The sequence below is a fragment of the Anser anser genome (assembly GCF_964211835.1).
Source record: "Anser anser genome assembly, chromosome: 9".
Lineage (NCBI taxonomy): Eukaryota > Metazoa > Chordata > Aves > Anseriformes > Anatidae > Anser > Anser anser.
Genome location: NC_139729.1, coordinates 8,762,795 through 8,788,302, shown reverse-complemented (window position 1 = coordinate 8,788,302; position 25,508 = coordinate 8,762,795). Strand labels below are relative to the sequence as shown.

Genomic DNA, 25,508 nt, shown 5'->3' with positions numbered 1-25,508 from the left:
AGCTGGTGTTATACCCATGCTCATTCGCTCATCTGAAAGACACAGGAACTTAGCGAAGCGTGCAAGCGTCTCTGACAGAGAGGAATCTTACCTCTATCACTTTGAAAAGGGGTATAGGGCAAGTGGGAAGAGTAAGTGAATCAGTGACTGTGTTATGTGAAAGTTTCCTTTCCAAAACAAAGTAAAAATTTATTTTTAAACCCATGTAACAGTTAAGGTACCATATAAAGATGTTACTTGTAGCTGTTGGAAAGTCAGTCCCACACACGTGTATTTGTACAAGTGCATAAAGCAAAAAGCTTCATTGCACCTAATATTAATCAAAAAACTATTTCAATAATTTAAAATCAAAATTAAACATAAGCACCCAAACCCCTCATATCTTGCTTGCAGGAGGATTCAGGATGTCTCCCAGGAGCTTCTTCTCACTGAAACAGGGCCACAACTTGAAAATTACCCCACCTGAAATTAGCTTGAAAGACCCCTCCCTTCTTTCCAAACCAAGTAAAAAGAATCTGAAAGTCCAAACAGTAACTACATTTAACTTGACATTTGCCATTGTGCTACTGCAGAAGCACTCATAGGTCGTTTCATGGGGTATGATGGCAAATGTGGCCCACTGAAGCAAGGTCAATACTTTATTCCACACTAATTATTCAGGGGGCAATGAAATACTGACACTAATAAACACACAGGGAAGTGACGGGGGTAAATACCATTAGATAATCAGATTTTCCTAGGAGGACAATGATCAGTAACTGGGTAGCTCCTTGTAAAAAGGATGTTTGATTATTTGAGCTTGAAGGAAGAATATGAAGGCAAAAATGTCAGATGTTCAAAGGGAACCCCAGTGATTCCTGTATGAGACTGAGCTCTACGTGCCTTTGAAAATATCATCTTTAGAGCATGAGACAATCGCCACATTCCTGTTAGCGTGCTGAGGGGAGATAGCCGGGGAAGTCCTGAGTGCATCCTCATGTTTCACTTCCTGATCACATAAGAAACTGATCTTGGCACTGAGATTTACCTGGCAAACTACCAAGAGATTAATAAACTCCAAAGGAAGTGACTTGGCAAGCCACAGACAAACACTGCTCCTAATATGCCCCAAGCTGTAACAGAAATAGGTTGCTAATAAGTAGATCAGTAATTCAGAAGAGCAAAATGCACCTTGATACAAGCACAATTGTGTCTTTTCTCTTTTTTTGGTTTGAAACTGTATCTTACAATGTAAGTTCAGAGAGATGAATGCCTGTGTTTGTATACAGACATTACCAAACAATTTGATTACATACTGCAACATTTTGCCCAATAGCTTTGTATGGACATAGGATTGAACAATAATGTAATATCTTACCGTTTCTGATGCATTAAAGATAAGACAGCTTCTTAGTGCTCAAAAGCTGCCTTTCATCAAAAACTTTCTCCCGCTCACTGTAACATATGACACTTTTCCATTCTAGTTGTGCATGCCTAGTAGCTGCTCTCAGCTTCTGCCAGGCGGCCAACTACAACCACAGCTGTATCCTTCAGCTATCGCAGGGCTTGAGCAAGAACATGCAAAAATAAAGCCAACACTTAATCTTTTCTACTACTACAGCAATACAGGTGTAACCCCATTCTAGCTGTTCCCTAACAGCTCTGGTCACTGGTGTTTAGTGGGAGCTGATGTGAAAACTTCTTTATATGAGGTGGCAGTGAGGGCTTGCAACGCATGCCTTCTGCTCACAACCCATGCACCATTAACCTGAGCTCCGCAGGGAGCGACTCATGCAGACAGTCCTCTTGGCAGCTCACAACGGTCCCTTTGGTTGCTTGCAGGACCATCCTGTCTCAAAGCCAAGACCGTCTAATCTCTTTCCTTGTCTGCATCCTGTCCGTTTAACACCACACAGATGGCAGAGACCAGCTCTGAAGCAAGAATGGCAGCAGAAGCATCACCTTGTCCTTCATCCCTGTCAGAAGCTGCTGTCAAAGGAGTGAAGCCTTCTGGGGTCCAGCCCTGGGAGGACACCTGGCTGCTCTCTCCAGCAACAAACATCCCCTCCCTACTTCCCTTCCACACCTCCAACGCAGAAGCCCTGGAAATGCCCTACTCACCGCTACTGTCAGCATCTCCCCACAGAGATATGCAATTATTGCTCACCAGAGCTTGAAAGCCAAGCACAAAGCTCAAAAGGGGAAGAGGATTTACTAACAATTCTTCTGGCAAAGGTAGCACAAAATTGGCTTTTTCTCTGCAGGACTGAAGGCTAAACAACACAGGATTAGTATAAATTGTGGGTCAATCAGTAGGATGGAAGATTATTCCTTTCAGATTAAGTTCTACTCAACACACTTACAGAAATACTTGGTCATAAAGCCTTCTCGCCATCCCCTGAACTGACAAAAACTTGCTGAAGCACAGCACCATCATTCAACTCCCACAACTCATACTACCTTACTTAGAGAAACTTACGTCCTTGCCTGCATCTTCTCGCAGTTAAAAATCAGTATCAGGAACAACATATACAGACTTATAAGTATTCTAAAAGTAGAAGAACATGAATTTTCATTGCATAGTTTTGTTTTGAATGCAAATTAAATGTCAATTCCAATTTTGAAAACACTGCTTTCCCAGAGCTTCACTCCTCTAGCATTTTTAAACCATCACAGCACTTAGGAAATAGGAAAATATTTCAGTTTGGCATAATATACACAACCTCTCAGCATATCTGTTTAGAGACTAAATTTCATCAGTCATCCACGTGACAAAAGATATTGTGGAAAAAAAGTATTATTTTCATGGAAACAGGAAACAAACCGCACTAGTACAGTCCTGTAGCAACTGGGAAGCCCTGGCTGAGAAGACTACTAATTTGTGTGACCTAAATGATTTCTGTCTCACAGTTTCACATTCATGCCACGCTTTGTCAGGATATGATGATTAGATTAAGCGTACTGTACAAGAACAAGCCAACTCCAAACAGGAAAAGTGCATCAACGTCGCTTAGCTGTGTTCTCATGCAGACTGCCAAAATACTTAGGGAAATTATTCACAATAAAAACACAAATTATACTTACCAGAGAAAGGCTTGCTGGGATATCACTTCACTGTAATTAAATACAGTGCATTTTTAGCAATTCAGTATGTTGGCATCAGTAGAACATAACTGCTGATAAAAGAAACATGCTTTCTGCAAAGTCAGCTTTCAGCATCCATGGTTATATCTCCCTGTGGATTACTAGGAACCAGACACGCAGAAAACTTGAAAAACACAGATGAGAAATGATACCAGAGAAACAATTCAAACCTACAGGAAGAACATGCTAAGGCTTATGCTAATTCTAATAAAGTGACACCAAAAAGTGAAAAGAAGCTAGGTGATTCCCTACAAATGATACTGTAATCATCTATCCAAAAAAGCCATGAAGGTGACCCCTCTGTCTATGAGCATTTCAAACAGATAGTTCTGACGCTTTATGCTATCGACTCTGGTCATGTTTTTTTTCTCCCCTCATGCACCCAGGCCTTGCTGCCACCTTCCTGGTTGGCATGGGCTTTGCTACCAGCAAGGACTCCTGAACAGCAAGTAGGAGTTGCCACAGAAGCCTCTTCTCAGTGGGCAGGAAAATTGTTCATTCTCCAGATGCCTGAACAGAACAGACACCCTAAATGTTCAAGCACTCTGAATCTAACCCTAGTCCTGCCCTCTCTTCAGGAGGGATAGGAAGAAGAGAAATGCTTGCGCTGGACAAGTCAGTGAAAAGCATTTCACACGTTTATGAACAAGGACTTTCAACTCCACACAGAAAACGTAAAGGCACAAGGCCCAGTGTCTAGGGCCTATGTTCGCAGTGCACAAACAGCCGTGAAATCATGACAACACTGTTCTGAGGGCGACAATGAGTTAAGCACATTCCTGGCACCCTAAAAAGATTGGCCAGCTTGGTTTCAACTATAAGTCTTGGTATCCAACATTGTTGATTTATTGTGTATCTTGAACAATGTTGGCTTTCTCTGTCAAATGGAATACACAGCAAGAATGCAATCAGCCAGAAATGCTTGGATACCCTATACAATCCTGTGCTATGGATAAAACTTTATGCTGCATGCGCACTTATCAAACAACATTTCACATATCAAACATTTCACATGTGGGATGAACACTGCAGCAGTAAATCATAACTTCAATTCCTAAAAGGAATGCAAATCATGGAAATCCCAAGGACATTCATCCATAAAGGGTGACTTGTTTTGTAATGTTACAAAAATGTAATTGTTTCAAAACTCAAGATAAGCTTGTTGTTAAAATAGACTGTGCATTTAGCTGCTTGGAATTAGAATAATCTGAAATACCACACCATCTGTACCGCCAGAGTTAGAAGCAGTTTAGTAAGATCATGAAGAATTCAGAAAGAATCTTGAGTAGCTCTGAATACAGTGGAATGTATATTTTTAAATACTTCCATCTACTGTACTTTGGAACTGAGCTGTTTTGAAGTTATGGTTTGTTTTTAAGCCTTCCATATCTCTGCAGGTTTCTGGAACATGCCTCTCTGGTACTGAAAGCTGGTCTCAGACACAAAGATTAATTTTCCAAAGAAACATTAAAGATGACAAAAACAGTTCTATTCTGTAAATGTTTTTTGCATAATGACTTCTAAGAATACAGCAATGTAATTTGAAAAACAAATATAGTAACACAATTCATTTTTTTATTATTATTTTTGCTATGCAAGTCCTACCTAGAACAGCAACATTCCACTAGAAAATTACTGAAAGAAAACATGCTTTTGTTTCAGGGTATTTAACAGGAATACACGTGATTCCATAATTACCATAAACTCACTCATGTTCAAGCTGCCACTTCTCCACCACCTCTACCCATTCGTTCTTCCCCTTTTGTCTTGCAGCCACCTGCATTCTAATGCTCCTTTGAGATGGATTGGCCTCAGAAAACTAAAGTGGGCAAAATCTACTATTTCATATTGCCGGGTTATTTTCAGCTGTTGGAGCCCTCTGATCTGGCATATCAGACAGTCATGTAAACACTTGCTCTGGCATAGCAAAAGGGGGAGGAAAAAAAAATCTGAAATGCAGAACCATTTATTTAAGCAGCAGCCCAAAACGGTGGAGTGAATTTCCACAGTAACTTCAAGCTGCCCCAAGGGGCACAGCTGAACTTTACGTCTAAATTCAAGTCATGAGCTTTCAGCTTCCTCACTTTTCTGACAAGAAATCATGCATCTTTCATCCTGCAGCTACCCTTCCATTATGGTAAATACCTTCCTCTCCCTCCTGAAAGGCTGAAGTAGTCATTTTGAATGTTCAAGTGTCAGGCTTATATTAAAAAGCAAATTAACACATGAATAAGGCTTAACACCAAATTGAGAATTATGTTTTCTGCTCCATTTTGCATTATACGGGATCATTTGCCACTTTACATTTCTACTCAGCCATGCTTCACCAAGTAAATAAGTAATACCAATAAGTGTCAGAAAATGAGAGATTTAAAGCCCAAAGAATAATGAAGTTTTAATATCTCAATTTCTTTCCAGTCATTGCTACTTTTAACCATCCTAACACATTTTTGGCAATTTATTTTACATGTTAGCTCTACAGCTTTGTATAGGATCAAAACCCTTATGAGCTCTGGTTTCAAAACTGAAAAAAAATATGACCATGGATGTGGCCGAATACATTCCAACTCCCTGCATTTCTGTTGCTGTAAGGTACAGTAGAATCAGCTGGCCTTCAAAATGGAAGAAAAGTTAGAAAGTCAGAGATGAGAAGAAGGCCACTGGAAAGCATCATTCCGGTTGTGTAGCTGGCTACAAATCATAGGGGGTGAGCCAAAACCGGTCCCCAAGCAGACTGAGGGGACGACCAAGGATGGCAGAATGTGACAATCAGCCAAACGAGAGCTCCCCTAGCTCAATACAGATTTTCACCAGAACTTTATTGCAATCGCAGGAAGCACACTAACATGCTCCAGTGAAAATCCAGCCACTTAGCTCAAGGGCCAGTCACTGTGTGCGTCAGTGTTTTCCGAGCCTGGTGAGTCTTTGTAAACTGGGATGAAGCTGAGGCCTACAGCTGGTTTTTGAGGGGCAGCACCGTGATAAAAGATGGGACTAAGGAAGAACACCCACTAACAGCAGCTCTTCTTTTTTAATCTCAAAGCTGCTGCAGACTTAGCACTCTAAAAGAGACTTCTCCAGCCTCACAATGCCTATATATATGTTTTATAGTTACTGGGCAAGCCAAGCTCTTAGTCTCTGTACCACTTATTAAAAGAAATTCACTGATGGCTTAAAAGTTGCAATGCTCCTGGAACGACCAGACTACTTTTGTCTGCTTGTTTTGTTTTGAAGCCTTTTGCTGCTTAATCCTCGTAGGAATTGCAGCAGCAGCGCACGAACAATACCTGTCAGATGCTCTCACCGTTGGTGGGCCAGAGGCGAACACGTCTGACACTCCAGCTGAAGCGGCCCATAGGAGGCAGCTCCTGATCTGACCTGGATGGCTTTAATGCTTCCAACAGAGCTGCCAAACTCCAGCAACAAAAACATATTGTGCCTCTGGCCAAGCACAACAGCCGAGAGCCACGGATATTCCCCCCCGCAGCGAGCTGCCCGACGTGGCGGTGCCGGACAGGCTGTGGTGAGTGAGGCCTTAGGAAGCCACAGCCACAGCCAGGCCCGGACTGCGGCCGGAGGGCAGCAGCCATTGTGCTCGCACAGACACGGAGGGGATGAGCGCACAGAACAAGTTTGATCCCAAACAAAAGCGTATTCTTTTGTTTAATAGGAAAATAGGCTTACACAATCGCACCATCTGCATCCCTCCTAACCCTTCCCCCTTAACTCTTTCAGCCAGCAGTTACCCTCGGCCAGACTTGACAGAACAGTAGCGGGCTCAAAGATGACTGTGTTCCTACTGAAGAGGCAGCTGGGGAGAGGACATTGATCTTGGAAGCAACCACATGGAAGATCTGGTTGGACTGCAAGCCCACATCTTATAAGGAACACAGAAGAAAATGAGCTTACTAAAAAGCCCTAATTGCAGGCAAAGCATCCTACAGACCTGAAGTCTAGTCTGCCACAAGACCTGAAGGGAGCAGGAAGCAACGCTTCATTAGTCCTGCAGTCTCTAGACTTCTTTTAAAGAACAGAAGTGAAGTAAACAGACTTTACACATCTTAAGAAAGCACCATCAGAAGTTCAGAACATGAACTGATTTATGCTGATTTGGTATTTCCCAGGTGAGGTTACAAATGAAGTTACACGAAGCTTTTGAGCTCTAACAAAGAGACAAAACAACTTCCTAGTACGTAAACAAGTATTTTCTCAAACACACAAAAAATCCCAACACATTTCTTTAAGCTACAGCAGTGAACTTCATCTGTTTTAAACACGCCTCTGCTAAAGCCCATCTGTCAGTAAAGAACAATTGCACAGACAAATGGAAATGAAGAAGAAAGTAATAACAGAAACAAACTGCCTGAGCTCCAAGCAACAAAATTGATTTTCCTTATACACATAAACGCTTCCTTATTTTACAGGGTAATATTTTGTTTGTATTTGCTATTAATTAAGGAAATAGGGCATTTAGTAATGCAGGGGAAGCTGGGAAAGGACACAGGGATTTAAAGAGTTAAAGATGCAGTGCCAGTGATGTCCCCAAGACAAGAATCTGGCTCCTCCTGAAGACACATGGGATACCTGTGTGTGGAGCCAGAACACGTCTTGCAGTTGTAGAGGCTAATAGGGTGTTATTTTCTTTATGGATCTTTCATTTCACTAGAGCCAGATGAAGAAGAAACGCTGTCTTTTCAAACAAGTAATGCTTTTCAGAGGAGAAAACATCCACGTTACTCAGCCTGTTTCCAGTGATAAAATCAGAGAGGGCCTCCAACTAGGAATAGACATGGTGAAAGAAGTTGTCACTTTGAGTAGCATTTACACTGCTTTATTACTGACCTAACAGTACACATCCTAAAAGAATGTCATGCTACAATTGCCAACAATTCCAGATATTTCTAACCACAGGGAAGTACTTAAAAAAAAAAAAGAGACTTCTTAATAAAGGTACGGATGGAAATAAATCAGCTTTGTGCATACCTTCAGGAGTCCCAACACAGAAACTGGTCCATAAGTTCAAATGCAAGGCCTGCGTTTCTCAAAAGAACTTCACACCTAAGTTCCTGCTGCATAGTAGCCTTCTGCAGAGAATTTTCTTTTGAGCACCATTTTACTGTTGATTATATTTCACCTCTGAATGTATTGGGGGAAAAGGAAGGAAAGGAAAAAAATGCAAATTATTTGGAAAAAAGCTCTACCAGAATCCAATTTCTGACAGGAATAAAAAGGTATCAGTCCTCAGTGTCTAGATATACTGTCAAAGAAGTAAAATAATTAGCATCATAGTCCAAAAGTCTTGCCAAAGCTATACAAAAATGAGGATGCCCCAATAACTTTGCATGAAAACACACATTTGAAATGATTGTAGAGAATCTTCAAACCATCATCTAAATTTGGCAGACAGCAGTTCTCCAATAACTCAGGCAGGCCTCTGTTTTGCCCTGGAGAGAATACGTTCAGTCTAAATTTGGATCAGCAGCACTATATACAAGGAGAAAGCACAGTAAACACAAGCTGAACTCTAGCAACAGGTGCAATATATAAAAAACAAAACAAAACACCCCACACCACACTTTCAGTTTTTAATTCTGGAAAAATCAGTGAAACCCTAGATTGCAATACGATATACGGACACCTTGATTTCAAGTATAACAAAGAACAACAGCGACATTTAGGAATATCTTTAAAAATATGAGACTACCTACAGAAAAACAAAACAAAACAAACAAACAAAAAACCTATAGAACCATAATGCACTCAATACGGCCTACATTCCCAAACAAATACTGAGAAATTTATTCTTTCAACTTTATCAGAGCTGGACTTGGTTTATTTTACCATGTTCAAGAACAGCACAGATAGGAGGGAACTGAGTTTGTTACTATGACTGTTATTCCAGAATCATTTGACATCCAGCCCAGGTATTCATGCCAGCAAAACTAAAATTTGCTTTTATCGAGCAAACTGTGATTTACTACTCCTACAGACTTGGAAGTCACTTAAAAACCACCCAGCTGCTGAATGTAAAGCTGTGTCGGGTACTGTACAAACAGTACAAATTGCTTCACAGTAAAGGAAAGCTAGCCCTTGGCCAACGTGTTAAGAAAAAAGGGTATCTTTTTAGGTACTAGAAATCTGAGGAGTTTAGGTTTCAAGCACTCTTTCAAAAGGCAAATTGTCATATACCTTGCCCTAAAACATCGAGCAGGCACTGAAACTGCTGCTAGAATCACTGGATCAAAAGTGGTTGGGAATTTTTGTATTTATCATTACCTCTCAAACTGTTACAGTTCACAACAAAGATGAAGATTTACCCAGTATGAAAGTTAAATGCAGTGTTAAAATCCAGAAGTTTACAAATACTTCCAATTACCTAAGGAATTTTTCTCGTGAACAGGTATCTTCCCCTATGCCGAGGGACAGAATGAAAAATGGGTACTTTCAATTCCACTGCATATCATCTTCATCACAGATTTATGGCAGAGGGCCCTTCCATTACAATCCTTGTCTTTCCACAGTCCCCCTCTCCTTTCTATCCTTCTCCTGAGGGCTCTGGGAAGTCACACATGGCTTGCTTACTCACGCAGCCTTCCTGATGGACTTTATTCTGCTCTTGTATTAGGACTCAACTAGTCACAAAAAGCTGAATTATCCCCAAAATAATTACAACTAAACAAGAGAGTTTATAAAAACTAACCAGCTTTCACTAGCCACTGAGACACAAGATTCTACACCAAACTCATCCCAGCGGTGTAACAGAGGGAAAGACCTTCTCTGTGTGTTACTGTTTTTACTGTCGGGAATTTTTCTTCTTAAGAACTACAGCTTTGCCCCCCGTGCCCACATCTCTGTATGAGCCTTCTTGACCTCCCTTCACACACTTCATCATCTCAGTCAATCACCAGACGATGCTGCTTCTATTTTTCTCCACTGGCACTGGCCCAATTCAGTTCCTGAAAGAGCATTTGTTTCCAAATGATAAAGCCAGCTGTAAATACTAACCTGACCCACAGGTGGGATTCACCTGACAAAGTTTAGAATCTCTGATGTGGATGAGCTCATCATTGGGATAAAATCAAGGCCTGTACAGGTCCATTTCCGAATGAACAAAAAAGTGAATCTTCTCCAAAATTAGAAGGGAAAGAAGAGGAATTCATCTCATACAGCTCCAGAACCAACACACCAACTCATTTAATGTTCTCCTCATAATCAACATAGAGAAAGGGGAAGACAATGGTGCATATGAAGACCACCAGACGTCTTTCTTATTTTTTAGTGTCATTTTAAGACGTTTACCTCCAACTCCACAGCACAGGTTTTTACGGCTAGTGCAGCCCACCTGGCACGACTGTAAAGAGAGATCACAGAACCACACTCACCCACCAACCTTTCATTAGGTATCAGATACCTGACCTGGTTCGATGTAAATATATAGGCTCACCAGTAACTAGCAATACTTTACGTCAAGGCTTTTGGTTAGCACAATATAATACAGAGGAGTAGAAAGGCTACAATAGTGTCAGTATGTTCTCTGAAATTCTTTTCAGAAAAATATTTTATAAACACAGATCCCAATTTCCAAAGCTACTACTTGGGTTTAATGGCAACCTATGTAAGAAATCACAACATCTAATACTGCAAAAATACTTGCATTTATTCAGAAAACTGTTCAAAATAATCTGTGGCCCCATATTAGTGGAACTGACGGCATATTCCTGCTGAGAGGACAAGCCAGCACTAGATGGAAAGACCTGTAATTAGGAAATCAACAATTTGTTAAGCCAGCAGCTGAAAAGAGGAGAAATTAGCCACACTGAGCTCCAGACTACCAATGCCCACAAGTCAGTCCTAGCTTGATGCTGCAATAGTTTCTAACAGGTAGGTTCCCTAGTACCTTCAGGGTCTGTAGGATACACAGAAATTGGTTCCATCTGAGGCTGCTTCTCTGTGCTCTGAGAAGTAGAGGATACTACAAACATACTCTGACATAGCCACCACCCTTACTAGAAAGGGAAAAGACATCCTCAGGAAAAGCAGAGAGAGGTGGAACCCTGTGCTACCATCTAACATCCCCAACCCAATTCCCTACCTGACGCTAAGAAAATAAAGACTGGGTAGGAAAGAGGACGCACCAGGTTACCTGGAAAGTACACTGGTGGTGCAACTATATATCTTAGGTATTGTCCCAAAATGGTTGCTGAGATTCCCTCATTTGGGAACCACTGCCCTGAAACAGGGGTCGGAAGAACAAAAGAGCAGGCAGGCAATGGGCTGGCAAGTGTAGGAGGAAAAATATCTGCTGAACTATGCCACAGCTGCAGCCAACACAGACAATCCAAGAGCAATGAGAACACACAGCTTCAAATGCTATAGCTGGAAGACAGCACAAAACGTTCTTGAACAAAGAAGCCCATGTCCAAAATCTTCTCAGTCAATGCTTTGGCGAGGCTCTGCCACAGAGATACACTGACAAATCAGCTCAGGTACCAGAGGATGGCATTTGGAGCTAATCTTGCCCTGCAAAACACATCTCTGAAGCTGAGCAAAAGGCAAAGGAAAAAAACAGCACATTCTTTTCTGAGGAAGAATTAATAGTGATGTAAGCAGAGTGAACTTTCAATATTAATAAAATAGGGTAGTCAGTCTCCATTCAACTGCACTGTGCAGAAATCACTATGATTTATGACTTCTGCCTAGATCCAATTGCAGAGGAAAATAAGCCTGTGTGTGCCTCTCATACTAAGCATACGGTGTCTCATGTCTGTGCAAGCCACTGAAGCAACCAAGGCTGCGTGCTTTATACAGACAAAATATTAGAGGAATTAATTCCTAAGGCGGGGGGGAAATACTACATGGGAGAACTTCCAACCCCCACATTCTGCTCATTTAAGCTAAGCTGCTTAATCAGGTTAATTGAAGGAATTAAAAAAGCACCAAATTCACCTATTCTCTAGCCATTCCTGATCTTGTGTTACTCTTCCTGGGCGCAAGCTCCCCCGCTGGCACAGCACAATCTATCATCAGCCATTAGGCTGATTACTATCTATTAGTTTTGCTAAGTACAGACATGAAATTTAAACCTACTTGTGTTATTTATTTACAAGCTATTCATGTACTGTATATGAAGCAACTATATAATGCTTTGTGTTAACAAGAGAAGTGTAGCTGACTGTTAGAGTTATACATTAAAAATAACCAATGAAAGTAATAATTTCCTCACACATACAAAAAGAAATAATATTTGTTTGGGAGGATGAGCAGAACAGAAACTTACAATCTTTAAAAATACAGCTGCTTAGTATATGGTGAGGAACAGGTAGGAAGCCACAAGAACGACAATTATCAGTACCATAAATATAAAATTCAATTAAAATGTCATTCTAGAAAACACTGAGAACAGAGCTGAAAGTCTTACAAAACAATATTTTTTCTCCTCCTGCTATTAAGGCAGAGTGATTAAACTGAAAGATAATCCCCTTCATTTCAAAAGCTAATTATTACATACAATAAAAAATATCTTCTTGCACTATAAGAGACCTAAATGCAAGAACTGAATTCTACTAAGCTCATCAACCCACACATCTTTTCTGTCATACAGCAACTGCTTGAATTTTCCCTTACAATTGTATTTCTACAACAGACCATCAGGCTCAGCTTTGATTCTGGCATACCACATTTCTTACCACTTTGGTGTGGAATAATTGCTGGAGGTGACTTATTGAGACTAACGATATGTCCACATCTTAAGAGAAGGTTCAAGGCTGAGGAAACTTCCAGGGTGAGGTGCAGCAGATATGCAAGGAATGTGTTCCATGATAGTCCCCTTGGCAACATAACCTGCAACCTTAGGTGCTGGCAACACCAGGGGAGGTTGGTGTGTTGGCTTTCAGAGAAACAGCATGGAGGGTGGAGCGGAGTGAAGACCCCGTGGCCAGGCTCTGTGGTATCTCCACAGGGATGGGGAACCTGATGGTACTATGGGACTGATAGGCTGCATGGCCAGCCCTGAGCCAAACTGATAAACAAAACATGACCTCTGGGTGAACTTTGCTCATTATAATCTCATTATGATGCCAAACAAACCTCCATCCCAAAGGCTACCCGCCTCCAAGATGCAACCAACCCTTGCTGAGCATTCACTCTGTATTTCTCTGAGCCTATACCTTTAAAGCAAAACCAAGAAAATTTTACACCAATCATAACGAAGATACGTATGACTACAGTCACTCAAGCTTCACCTAGAAGTAAGAAAATAGCATAAAAACGGCTCAAGAGAGAAAAAATGTTAGGGAAGATACCATTGCAGACAAGTCGGAAGGACACGGCTGACTTCTGGGATCAGCCAAACGGCTGAACCTCGCTTCCCCCACAGGGACGCCTCTTGGGTGAGATCCAAACCCTCAGTTATACTGAGCGCTTCCCCAGGAAACCTGTCTCTGTAGAGTTGTTTCATCAGTTAACTTACATGTAGTTGGTTGCATTAGTCATATTCGTGGTATTTGCATGTGCTTTGCAGAAAGTGTATTTATCACCGACACCCCAAAAGAACCTGTACCCCTGTTGCTTTGACAAACTATACCAGTCATTAATCTACTAGACTAAAGGTGTATTGCTCTACTGTGCAGCCATGATCATGGTAATTCAATATATTGAATGCTTTACAGCTGAACTGGGCATCACTCAGAATCTAAGCCCAGGCACCCCAGACGCTCTGATATCTGAGGACAAGGGGGAATGCAAGGGGGTTTAGGTCCCGCCAAACTGCTTTATCCTTCAATGCAACATTTTGAAACAAAATAGAAAACAGCTGTGGAAGCAAAAATGACCACACACAAATATTCAGCTCAAAAAAGGAAAAAAGAACAAGCAGAGCATCCCTTCTGAGGGCCACTTATGTGGGAACTCTGTGATGAAAGTAATACTAGATGTCAGTCACGCCTTGGTGTAAGGATCTCCAGAGGAAGCATCCCTCCCGCATTTTTCATAATGGGTGTAAACAGAAGCCTGCTCTGCACAGTTTGGATGCCTACACAGTAAGTACCCAAGTTGTCTATACTGCCATCAGTGCTCCCGGCAAACTGAGCTACTTGCTGCACTCACTACTATGGTTCCTGCATTACTAATTCAGACATCTACATTTATATGCCAGACCTAGGCAGCATATTTCCCACACTTTCTAACACCCAACATTAATACCTATGTGTGTATATATATATATATATACACACACACTTCTGCATTAATTCACTATCTTCATTTGCAGAAGCAGGAGTAGACAGACCTCTACGCACTGTAAGAGCACACTGTAGTATGCTACACCAACAGTCAATCAATCTCAGCAATCTCTAGCTGCAGGGAAAGAGAAATAGTCTCTCCTCATCTCCCGAATAATTACACATCAGTCTGCGCTCACTACTAAGTGACATTTCTTACCCACCTTGGGCACAGCTCCCCTGAGTTCCGAGCTATTTCACCATGAGAAAAAATAAAATCTAAAAATAAATGGAGCAAAGGGAATGGGTTGGCTTCTGTCTTCATTAGGACTTCCTGCTCCAGCCTCCTCAATTAGCAGAATGTAGATGGAGTACAGAAGTAAAAGCTAGATCAGTCAGTCTCACATCCCTGGAGTGTCAATACAGTTCAGCTTGAATTTCCCTTTGGTGTTTTCTTCCAGCAGTCAAACTGTGATGTCCTGGCATGTATGGATTTCTTCTTCTCTTGCACTTTCATTCAACTTTGCTAAAACGAGGTGAGTACGAGTGAGTAACCGTTAATTCTTGTTACAGAGTCTAAGGGTAGGGCAGAAGAGCCAATTATCAATGGTGTAGATGGCTCGCTGGGAAAAAAAAAAAAACCAAACAAAACAAAGAAACAAAAAAAAACCACTGTAAAATCAAAGACCACTCTACCCCTAGACATGAATTCAAGGCAGCAATCTCAGGCACCTTCTCTCTTCCCAACGGTCCAGCAGGTAAGGGAAGGCACGCTGCCACGCCACTGCTGAGCCTCACGGGATGGAATTCGAGCATCACACAAGTATCCCGCAGCAACTGATAATTTCACGCGTGTGCCTTGCCCCTGAGATCTGTTTTCATTCCCCATTTCATTTTTAAATACTGATGAATAGTACGGCTTAGTACCTACTGAAGGTGAATTAATCGCCTTTTCTCTAGATGCGCATCCAAGAACTTGTGCTGTTGATGGTTCCTCTCCCTTCCCTCCTGCTATTGCCATACTTCACTCCAAAGCTGCTGAGAGACTGGTTGCACAGGCAGCTCCTCTCCCCTTCCTTCTCGCCACCCACACGCTTTGCTTCAAATACTATTAATATGAACGTTAAGAAACTTAGGAATAACCAGTATGTATTCCAGGTCTCATGCTCATGCTTGTTTAATATATCTTGTTATATTTAAGCCTCAAAGGATAAGATATGATACATGTTGTAACAAATCCTTCCTGAGCACATTCTCACATCTTCGGTAGATGATCACTGCGCTTACAACACTGAATCTTAGTCTACACAAGTCATCAATGAACTACACACGAGATTTTTTAGACTACTGGAAACAGTTATGTCAGCACTGACCAAAGTACAAAGGAAATTCTTGTTTTGATATTTTGATCATTTTAAATAATCAGCAGCTTCAACGCATTATTTGCTTTTGAATAGGAAAGATGATAGAAAACACACCCTTTTTATCTTGCAACTTCAAAAACAAGGACTATATAAATATTTAGTGACTGATCAGTACACCCTGAATTAGAAGCGAGACTATCACAATTAATATTACCCAGATGTCAGCAGCGCCAGAAACCAATAATACTGAAAGCCAAGGAAATGGCAATAGCAAAGTCCAAGCCAAATGTCCTCATTACAACCCTTTTTCACAGACTTGAGACAGAAAAGTTTCAGACTTTCTAGTGCACCTAGCTGCTGAGAAAGCTCAGCAGGTACCCTACGAAGGAAGTTTCAGAAGACAGAGCTAGAACAGTCCGGACCCTGGTTACATCCCAGGACATGGACCTATCATAAAGGTGGTGAATCTCCCAAAATCCCTTTGGGGAGATCTTCCTTGGGAATTGTGAACATGGAAAGGGACTACCCAGCCTGACAGCACACAAGTGCATTCGAGACTTTGGTGATAAACAGGAAAGTTGGTGTTAGCTAGTTGGAACTAGCTTTTGGAAATGCACAAGAAAGCAAACAACTTCAGAACGTGCTGTATGGCTCTGAAAGAATTAGCTTGCAGTCAGCTCAAAGATGGATTTCATACACTGCCCCATTCTGTGCTGTACACCAGAGCCAACTTGTCACTTCAGCCGCTGACAAATCCTCAAAGATAAAGTTGCTAAGTCACCCTCGCTTTGTAGCGCGACAGTCATACCCCGTCATCTGCCACCAATAGTGAACAGGATTAGCCTATGGTGTCCGACCCAAAGATATGCAAAATAAGCAGAGAGAAGGAAATACAGCTGCACAAGATGTTGTTCAGCGCTAGTTTAAATTCAAGTGACTTCACTGTGAACAGATTTAGGTCAAAGCTGAGCACCCATGCTTAGGCTAGGCACCCTACCTCTTACTAAGGAAGAGAGCAGGTAGGGTGCACTGCGTTCACCTCTGAGGCAAAGATGACATCCTTTAAAAAAAAAAAAAAGGCACATACACCCATGTATATTACACATATATATAAATAGATATCTATGTACATATACACATATATACACACACACAAATTTAAGTAGGACAAATTTAAATCTGTCACTTCTCCATCTGTGGTCCAAAAGTAGCCAAAGGAAGGAAAGAACTGACCTCTTCCCAACCCTGTCGAAGGGCAGGCCCAGTCTTTAGTAGGGCAGAGGTAGCTAAAGTATAGCCATTAGCTTTAAAGCAAATATTGCCAATCAAATTCCAACAGCAGTTCTTAGCCCGAAGTCACGTGCTCTGTTACACAGCACTGCCACATCAAATGCATTTCTTCTTGTCCTGTCTAATGTAGTTTTCCACGCTGCTGGGACATCCCTGTTTTCTTTAAACTTTGCTTTAAAATAAAGACTCTTAAGGGCAACGATATTTCCTTGATAGCTAATAGAAACTACTGATTATCTGTCAGCTTTCCATAAAAAAAAAAGAAAAACAATTTTATCACCGTGCAATCTAAAGGACTGTGGGCTATGAAGCAGTACAAATAGCTAAAGCAAAACAAAGGCATTTCCTGACATCATGCTGGACATCAGCTCAAAACAGAATTCAAAGAGCACCTACCATTCCAACTACATGTACGGTGGAGAGCGTGCAGGTCATGCACACAGCTGTCTGCTTTCAGCAGTAGCTTGAACAGTGTAATAGGAAAAGCTTTCTCAAAGTAAATGACAACAGTTGATTGTTAGTTATTACGAAACTCTGAATTCATGCAGAATGTAGGCGAGTGCACCCTACTGTGTTTGCAGGACCTGGTCTACCAACTACATCAGCGAACCACAGGCAACTTTGCAAAGCAGATAAGCAAAACATCCCAAACAAACAACTCCCACAAAAACATAAGCTGAGTGAAGTAAAAAAGCTTAAAGGCATGAACAACTCTTCCAAGAAGTGCATGATACCTTAACATCTTATCCTACAGCATACTGTACATTAGCCAGAGTTCTCAGTAACCTAAACTGTATTTTGGAAAAGCCATACCTGAAGGATGTGCGTGTTGCAGGGAGCAATGCACGTTCACCAGCATGTACACAATCCCATGAAAAATACATGTGGGCGAGGTAGCTATCAGGTCTGGCAAGTTTCAGTCCACAGCACGTTTATTTTCAAACAGTAAGTCCAACAACAGTAATTTCCAGAATTATCAGCAAATATTTAGCTACACAGAGCAACTTCACATTGAGTTTTGACTTAAAAAATTGTGGTTAGCTATTCAATGGGCAGCCTCAAACATTGCTTTCATCACAGAAAACGGATCTATACTGGCTTAATAAATACTTTAAGACCCCAGGACAACACGTGTGGCCTACATTTCCATTAGCCTCGAGTTGTGCACTGTATTACCACAGCCCAGTGAGAATAAATAAAATTAGCTGCGCCACTCTGAACAGAGCTCCTCCAGCACGGAGCCCTTCGCAGCTCGAGACACGAGGCCAGCCCTGCCCACCAGGAGGGCACGCACCGCTGCAGTACCAGCCAGCGCTCCTCTCCACCACCTTTGGCCTTCAGCCAGGCCTTACGAAGTCCAGCAACATTTACATCAAACCTCCATCCTGGTGAACCCGCTAAAATGAAAATCCATCTCGATTTCCTTTATGTGTATATTCTATTAAGAGTGCATTTATCCTCGCTGGCTAAGGGAAGAAATGGAAGTGAATAGCAATGTTGCCATACATTACCGTCATTCAAGCTGGGATGTACAGCGCCCGGAAGCACTCTGAAAGCCTCAAATTTGCACTGCAGCAATGTTGCCACAGCGCAAAAAGATGCGAGTAAAGGATGTCAGTGAGCAGTAGTGAACAGCCAAAACGCAACCTGACTTACAGACCTTTAGCCCAGTAAAGGCATCCCTCCAGCTTCTTTCCACTCTCTTCTTGGCCAGGAAGAATTATGAGGGTAGGACAGCTGGGTATGTAACACACTGCTGCTCATCACTTTAATCAAGTATTTTTAATAAACAACGTCTCAGAAAACCACATTCTGCTTTCCTCTTCAATTGCTGCCATTATGCCTCAAACGCATAAGCAAAAAGGCTCCCCAGAGGATAAGTCTCTGAACATCTGAACTAAAACAACAACAACCCCCCACATGCACAAAGTAACCATCGCACATCGCTCTGGAATATGGCACCGAGTTCCACTGGGAAAAGTATTTTCCTTCCCCCCAGAAAGAGGACAGTGACCTATCCACAGACAAGGGGCAAATGGTGATTGTAAAGGAAAACGAGACAAAAATAGCTTGCTCGATTTTTCTTGGTACATGGAAAATCCATTACAGACGTTTACACAGCAACAACGAAGCCTGACAAGTTAATGAGCTGCTGCATGGGGAGTCACAGGAGAGACGGTCCATCGCTCAGAAATTCCTATGCTGCACAAAAAACGAGTCATAAAGGTGACTGTAATTTGGCCAAACCAAAAATCACCAGTTCCATTTCTTTTAAGAATCAAGATATTTCAATAGCACTTCACTGTTTTTTTGTTTGGTCGTTTTTTGGTGCCTCTACACAACAACAAAAGAACACCACAACCAAACAGGCAAAACCCTCACAACTCTGAAGCGCTACTTGCAAAAAGGCAGCATCACTTGATTATACCAAAGCCCCAAGGCTTTATATATTCAAAGCCTGTTGAATATAAAGCCTGGTGTTTCTAAGCTGGCTTAGACGGCACTTGCAAAGTCAAACAGAAGCCCAGTGAGCATGCTGGGGCCAGAGGTGGGATCACTGTGAGCCCAGGGCTCTCCAGCCCAGTGGTGCCACTCCGCACTCGTAGAGCCATGGGAGGGCCTCAGCAGGACCCAGAGCTGTAAAGGTCTGTCCTCTTGTGAGGCAGGGATGTGGCAGAGCCCTGGCAGACACTGAGGCACAGGACGGTCACCCAAGGTCATCCCCAGACAGCAGCAGGACACTGAGGCATATTAGCTACCAGGAAACCCACGCTTCTCTTCCCAATGCCAATTATAAAACTTCCCACTTGTTGTAAAGAGAACGTATGGCATCTGGCATTATTCTGTCAGCAGCCCCAAATAATGTAACAGCAATTTGATATTCACGCCCCTGACGGGCTGTTTTACTTACAGAAACAACATTAAAAATGTAGCATCCCTTGAAACAGCTCTGCAAGCTAGGCAGGTTTCAGCCGCAAGCGTGAAGAGCAACTCTCCGGGGCTGGTTTCTCCCTGCGGGATAAGGTCTCTCCAAGGAGAAGACAGCTTATCAGGGATTGTTTCTGTCACCGAAGGCAAACGGAACGCTGTGAAAATATCAGCTACAACTTCAGCACGGAAGGGATGTAGCCAACGTCCAGCCAGTGACCGAAGCGATAGCCGGCCGTCTCCGCACACAGGACGCTTTCCCCCGTAGCACTCCGCGCTGCGAGTCCCGAACACAAAGAGGAGGAGAGGACTCGCTGGCAGCATGGAGGAGCCCCAGCAGCCTCCCCCGACACCCCAGCGCTCTCCCGAGGAACGAATGGGGCGAGCACAGCGCAGCCCCGCGGCCCGGGCACCGCTGCGGGGAGCCGCGCAGCCGGCAGCCTCGCCGGGAGTTTGCAGAAGTGAGATGAGGGCAAACTCGGGCAATGCCCTCCTTTGTTGAAGCTCGAACCTCACGCACAAACTCAGGGCTGGCTCCTAGCTTTGCTGAGAAGCTAGCTTTGTATTTCGGATCCGTCCGAGCGGCTGCACCGAGGGCTGCTTTCTGCTGCCCCACAAAGCCCTGAGCAAGCCCTGCAAACACCAGCCTGCGGCGTCCTCGGGCGGGAGGGCTCGCGTTCAGCAGCGCAAAGACAAATAAACTCAGTTTATAGGAGACGTAAGTCTTCAGCTAATCCAGCGTCTAGCAATAATTCTCCTTCACGGCTCAGGAAAGTAATCTTTCTCAAAATGTTACGCCAGAAAACACTTCGGAAAGGCACTTCTCCGCCCAGCAGCACGGCTGGGAGAAGCACCCCATCCCCGGGCGCTCTCCGTGCCCCGAACCGCGGAACCGCCGCGCCCGGGAGGCCCCAAACTTACCGCCAGACACATCGGGGGCACGGCGCAGGAGGGCGAGCCCGGCGAGCACGGCACGGCACAGCGGGAGCGGAGCGCAGAAAGGGGAAGCGCCGCCGGGAGGCGGGGAGGGACGGGGCCGGTGGGGGGGGACCGGGCACAGCCGGGCCGGGCGCTGCCGGAGCCGCGGCCCCGGCACGGAGGCGCCCCGGGGATTGGAGCCGGGGCTCGGCTCTGCTCCGCAGGGCCGGGCCGGGCCGCCCGGGAGCCCCGCCCGGTGCCCGGTGCCCGGGGAGGCGGCTGTCGGCCGCTACCGGCCCCCGAGCGCCGCCCGCCCGGCCGGCGGCAGCCTGAGGCGGCGCAGCCGGGGCGCGCCGTGCCCCCCCGCCACAGGCGACGCCGCCGAGCTCATGGCGGCGCCGGGCCGCGACTCCAAAGGGCCGGGGGAGCCGCCAAGGGAGGCGACGCCCCTTCCCCGGCCCGGCCCGGCCCCCGGGGCTGGCGGAGGGCCGGGGCCGGGGCCGAGTCGGTCACCGGGCGCTGTCTTCGCCGTCCCGGGGCTGACGAGCCGCCGCCGGGGCTCCCGCTCCGCTGCCGGCTGCCAAGAGCCGAGGCGGGCTCGCAGGTGAGCTCCGAGCCCCAGGCACGGCCGGCGCTTCCATCCCTGCTCGGTAAGGGCGGCAGTGCTAACCTGGGACCCAGCGCTTTCTAATCCTGGTCAGCTCTGCTTCTGCAGCCTCCGGCGCCGGGAACGGCATGGCAGGTTCACAGGGATGCTGCGTTTTCCCTCGCACACCCAGCACCGGGTTCGGCGCCCCAGCCCTCTCCTTCAACCGCTGCCTCTCCTCGTGCCATCCCGCCCCAAAACGAGATTAATCACGGGGAGGAAAGCTGCGAAGATTAACCTCTCACAGAGACTTTACAGCGCTCCTTAAAGGTGACATAAAATAGCTGTCTTGTGTGGGATGAGACAGTAAAAGCTTACAGAGCTAAAGAACTTAGTTTTTCCCCATTCGTATTTCTCCTCAAGTTCTAGTACTCTGTCTATGCTCTGTACTTAACGGGGATGCAGAGGGCAAGAATATTTTACCTCAGCTTTCATGGTGATACTTACTTCTACGCTATTTTTGATTTACTTGAAGTCTTCAGACTTTAACAAGTTCAAGAAACTTGACAGGACAGGAGAAACACCCATGCCTACACCATAAAAAATGCTGAGGAGATTCTCTCAGTCCTTAGAGCTGCAAATTCTGTGAGCCTTCAGTCAAGATCCCCTCAGTGGAAGCTGTAGGTAAAATAACCATGTGCTTCACACGAGTGCCAGGGGCAGGAAAAGCACCGACAGGATGTGTTGGGATAACACCAACACATCCTGTATAACACCAACACATATATGTTGGTGTTGGATAACACCAACACATCCTGTACGTTAAACAGAAAAGAAGGGATGGACATGACTTTTCTGTATGTTCCAAAGTTCCTTAAGCCTAGGAAAGGCTTTCTACTGCTTCACATACCCTCAGGCAGTCGTGCTTTGGTTTACATACACGCGGTTGGAAATCTTGGAACATGTAGTCTTCGCTCTTCTTTCCTAGTGGTCAAGTTACTGAATTTAAATCCCACGCTTCTCTTGGATTTGAGCTAGCAGCTACGCCATGGCTATCACATGGGAGAGAAGCCCGAGAACGGGCTATGTTTGTAAGGGGGGCAAGCCTGTGCCTTGACGAATGTTTTGCTTTCTTCTCCTCAGATTTTTACAGACTTATTTCTCTTAAACACTTCCTCAGTGCAGCAGTGTCTCCTAACACTTTTTTTGGCAGTTAGCAGTAAGTTTTTCAGCGTAAGATGGGATGCGGTCCTTCGCGTCTGTGCCAAGCTCAATGCAAAAAGCAAATTTGGAAAGTCTTTCTACATAGTTTGGAATACTAATTCTACAAAAGGAGATTAAAGAAATCACATTAGAAGTCAACCTTTGTATCTTTCCAGCTAGCTTTAGACACCTAGGTCTGAAAATTGAACAATGAAAAGATCAATCGGGCAGAACCGAGTTTGGGAACACACTTCATGTGCAAATGTGAAAACAATTGAGGGTGGAGAAAGTGTCATTTTGATTAATGAAGGCTAGAATGTGCTACTCTTATACAGACAAGAATGTATATATACACCTCTCTACGAGGTTCATTAAAACAATAGGAAATAATCACATTTTAAAATACTAACATGATTTTAAAAGCGTTAGAACACAGTATAGGCATGGCAGGTTCTTTTGAGCTGATCTCATACAGTAATGGGGAGGAGAAGAAGAGGCACAGGTTTGTATTAACAGCATTATGAACCTTCCAAGATAAACTCTGTGAAGCATAAAATCAACAAAATCAACCCTTTGGTGCAGTTCCTGGAGCTGTGCGGCACAAAGGACAGGATCCAGAGTGTGCCATAAACATCGTGCCTTACTGACATTACCCACACCTTCCACTTGTTTGATTTACCTCACAAAATAAAAATCACAGTCAGAAAGAAAAGCATAAGAATAATATACATGGCTGATTAAAGCTTAAGAATAATATGCATGATTTCCCAGAATGTCTGGAAACAGCACTGTGAGGTGGTGAGGTGCAGGTGAGGAACCTTTTGCCTCTCCAGTCTGCTTGGAATTGCTGGGCAGGCATTTCAGAGTAAAAGCTGGCCACTGCTGCCCAGGAAGGAGTAAGTGCAGTTAATAAAAAAATAAAGTCCATTTAGATGAGAGAAAGCAACATTTTGCTTTCTCTTTACATCATACACGAGAATCACAATTTGAAGGTGTATCTTGGCATTGGAGCTTGGCATACAGACCACAAAGAGTGAACTGCCCAACTTTGCTCTTCCCATACACGCTTACCTTCATGTTGAGTTCCACTCCTACAGCATGGTTCACCATGCTTCATCCACCCTCAACTTCACCCAAAAATAATTAGGAAACATTTCCTACACACATATAATAACCACTGAGTCCTGACCCTACAATCTCACGAAATAACAAGCTGATTTACTGTGATTTTCTGGGCATTGCTACACTTGGGATGGCAATGGCTGCTCCAGGTGCTGGCTCTGCCAACAGCCCAGCTCGCAGGTCAGGGCGGCCTTGCAGCACAGGCAGAGTGAGCTACAACAAAGGCACTGCTCCGTGTCACACATTTCAATATCCAAGTAGTTTTTCCTGTTTGGATGCAGGCCTAAATGCAGGTCAGGGTTTTAGGCAACCTCCAGAGAAGGGAAGAAGGGAGAGCTGAGCAAGGCCACACACACAGCGTTACCAGCAGAAGGAACAGCATGGGCAAAGGCCCTCTCTGAGTCCACAAGAGAGCAAAAAGCACAGACCTGAGATTTATGAATTACAAGAACTGTTTCATTGCATCACATTTGCCATTTAAGATGCTTAAACAACCCATGATATTTCTAACAGCTCCTTAGGTATGGCAATACTAGAATCATCATTCTTACAATGGAGCAAAAGTTGAGAATTATGATGAATAACTGTTTTCACAGATTTTAGATATCCACATGAAAAGATGTTAGTCTGAGATCTGCACTCCTAGGTCATTGGGCAGAAGTTAGAATTTACTTCTCAGAGTACAATCTGGTACAACCACAACGATGAAAACCCACAGAGATTAGGAAATCAACACTTACATAAATGTATCTTTAGTTCAAAGATTCTAAATAGAGGATGAAGATTCTAAACAGAGGATAAAGATCCTGCATGCCCCATCTGAGAAATAAGGGTAACATTCAGAAACACTTAACATTGCAAAAGTAGCTTATTTTAAAATGTCAAAAATCAGTCTATCCAAAAGCAGAGCCACCTGTGCTCTCAAATGTATTTTCATAGATAACTGTATACCTCATATAGTCGTCTCTTTCCCAAACTCATCAGATTTAAAAAAAAAAAAAAAAAACTACTCTTAGACTACACAAGCATAATACTTGCAGGTAATAAGAAAGCAGCTTAATCCCCCCTCCCCCTTTTTTTTGTTCATGTATTATCTTCAGAGCTCATAGTCTCAAGGACTGTCTGAAGTAACTGATTTCTCTGTGGAGTTGGTATTCAAGTCTTTACATCATGTAAAATTTAGTTGGACATAGGCAGCCATAAGTTTCCATCAAAACAGAAGCAAGACAGTCAAAAGGAAGGTTTTTTCTTAAACAGTGATGACTACTTGTCCTGTGCCAGCTGTAAACAAGGTAGACACATTTCAGAAGACACAAAAGAATCAAGTGATAAACAATGGCAGTAGTTACAATAATGAGAACAATCCAAAATTCATTCTACTTACTTATTCCGGGTTGTGCAAGACCAAAAGGGCAAATTGTAGTGGTTAAATTCCAATGCAGAAGCAGCCTCTGAGAAGGATCTCTGAGGAGGCAGTTCCTGTTTGGGACATCGAGAGCCCACCTCCACCAGCTGCTGCAGGCCAGTACAAAGAGGTGGGTTCCTTGAACTTGCTTTGAAACTACATTGAACCCTTTAAAGTCATTGCAATGTCACAAACCCCAACTGAAACTGACTAGCAGCTAGTTTGCATCACTAAACTCCTCTGGCACTGTAGTCTAAGCTTTGAAATCTACTAGTGCATGCAATCATATTTTGCACTAATTTTCAAGTGGTATTACTGTATAGCACTTTCCAGAGTACGTTACAGCAAACACA

General features: G+C 43.6%; 1 protein-coding gene across 18 annotated transcripts in view; it reads right to left on the bottom strand.

Moving 5' to 3' along the window:
• Positions 1 to 25,508, bottom strand: part of SPSB4 (splA/ryanodine receptor domain and SOCS box containing 4) — a 143,388-nt gene that overhangs the window by 69,894 nt on the left and 47,986 nt on the right. For 3 of the 18 annotated variants that reach the window (XR_014588369.1, XR_014588370.1, XR_014588371.1), the window contains exon 1: positions 20,843 to 21,057. The exons of 6 other annotated variants lie outside the window; for them this stretch is intronic. The gene's annotated coding sequence lies outside the window, so the exon portion shown is untranslated. 9 more of the 18 variants (XM_083849274.1, XM_083849273.1, XM_083849272.1 and 6 more) reach the window with 7 other exon arrangements.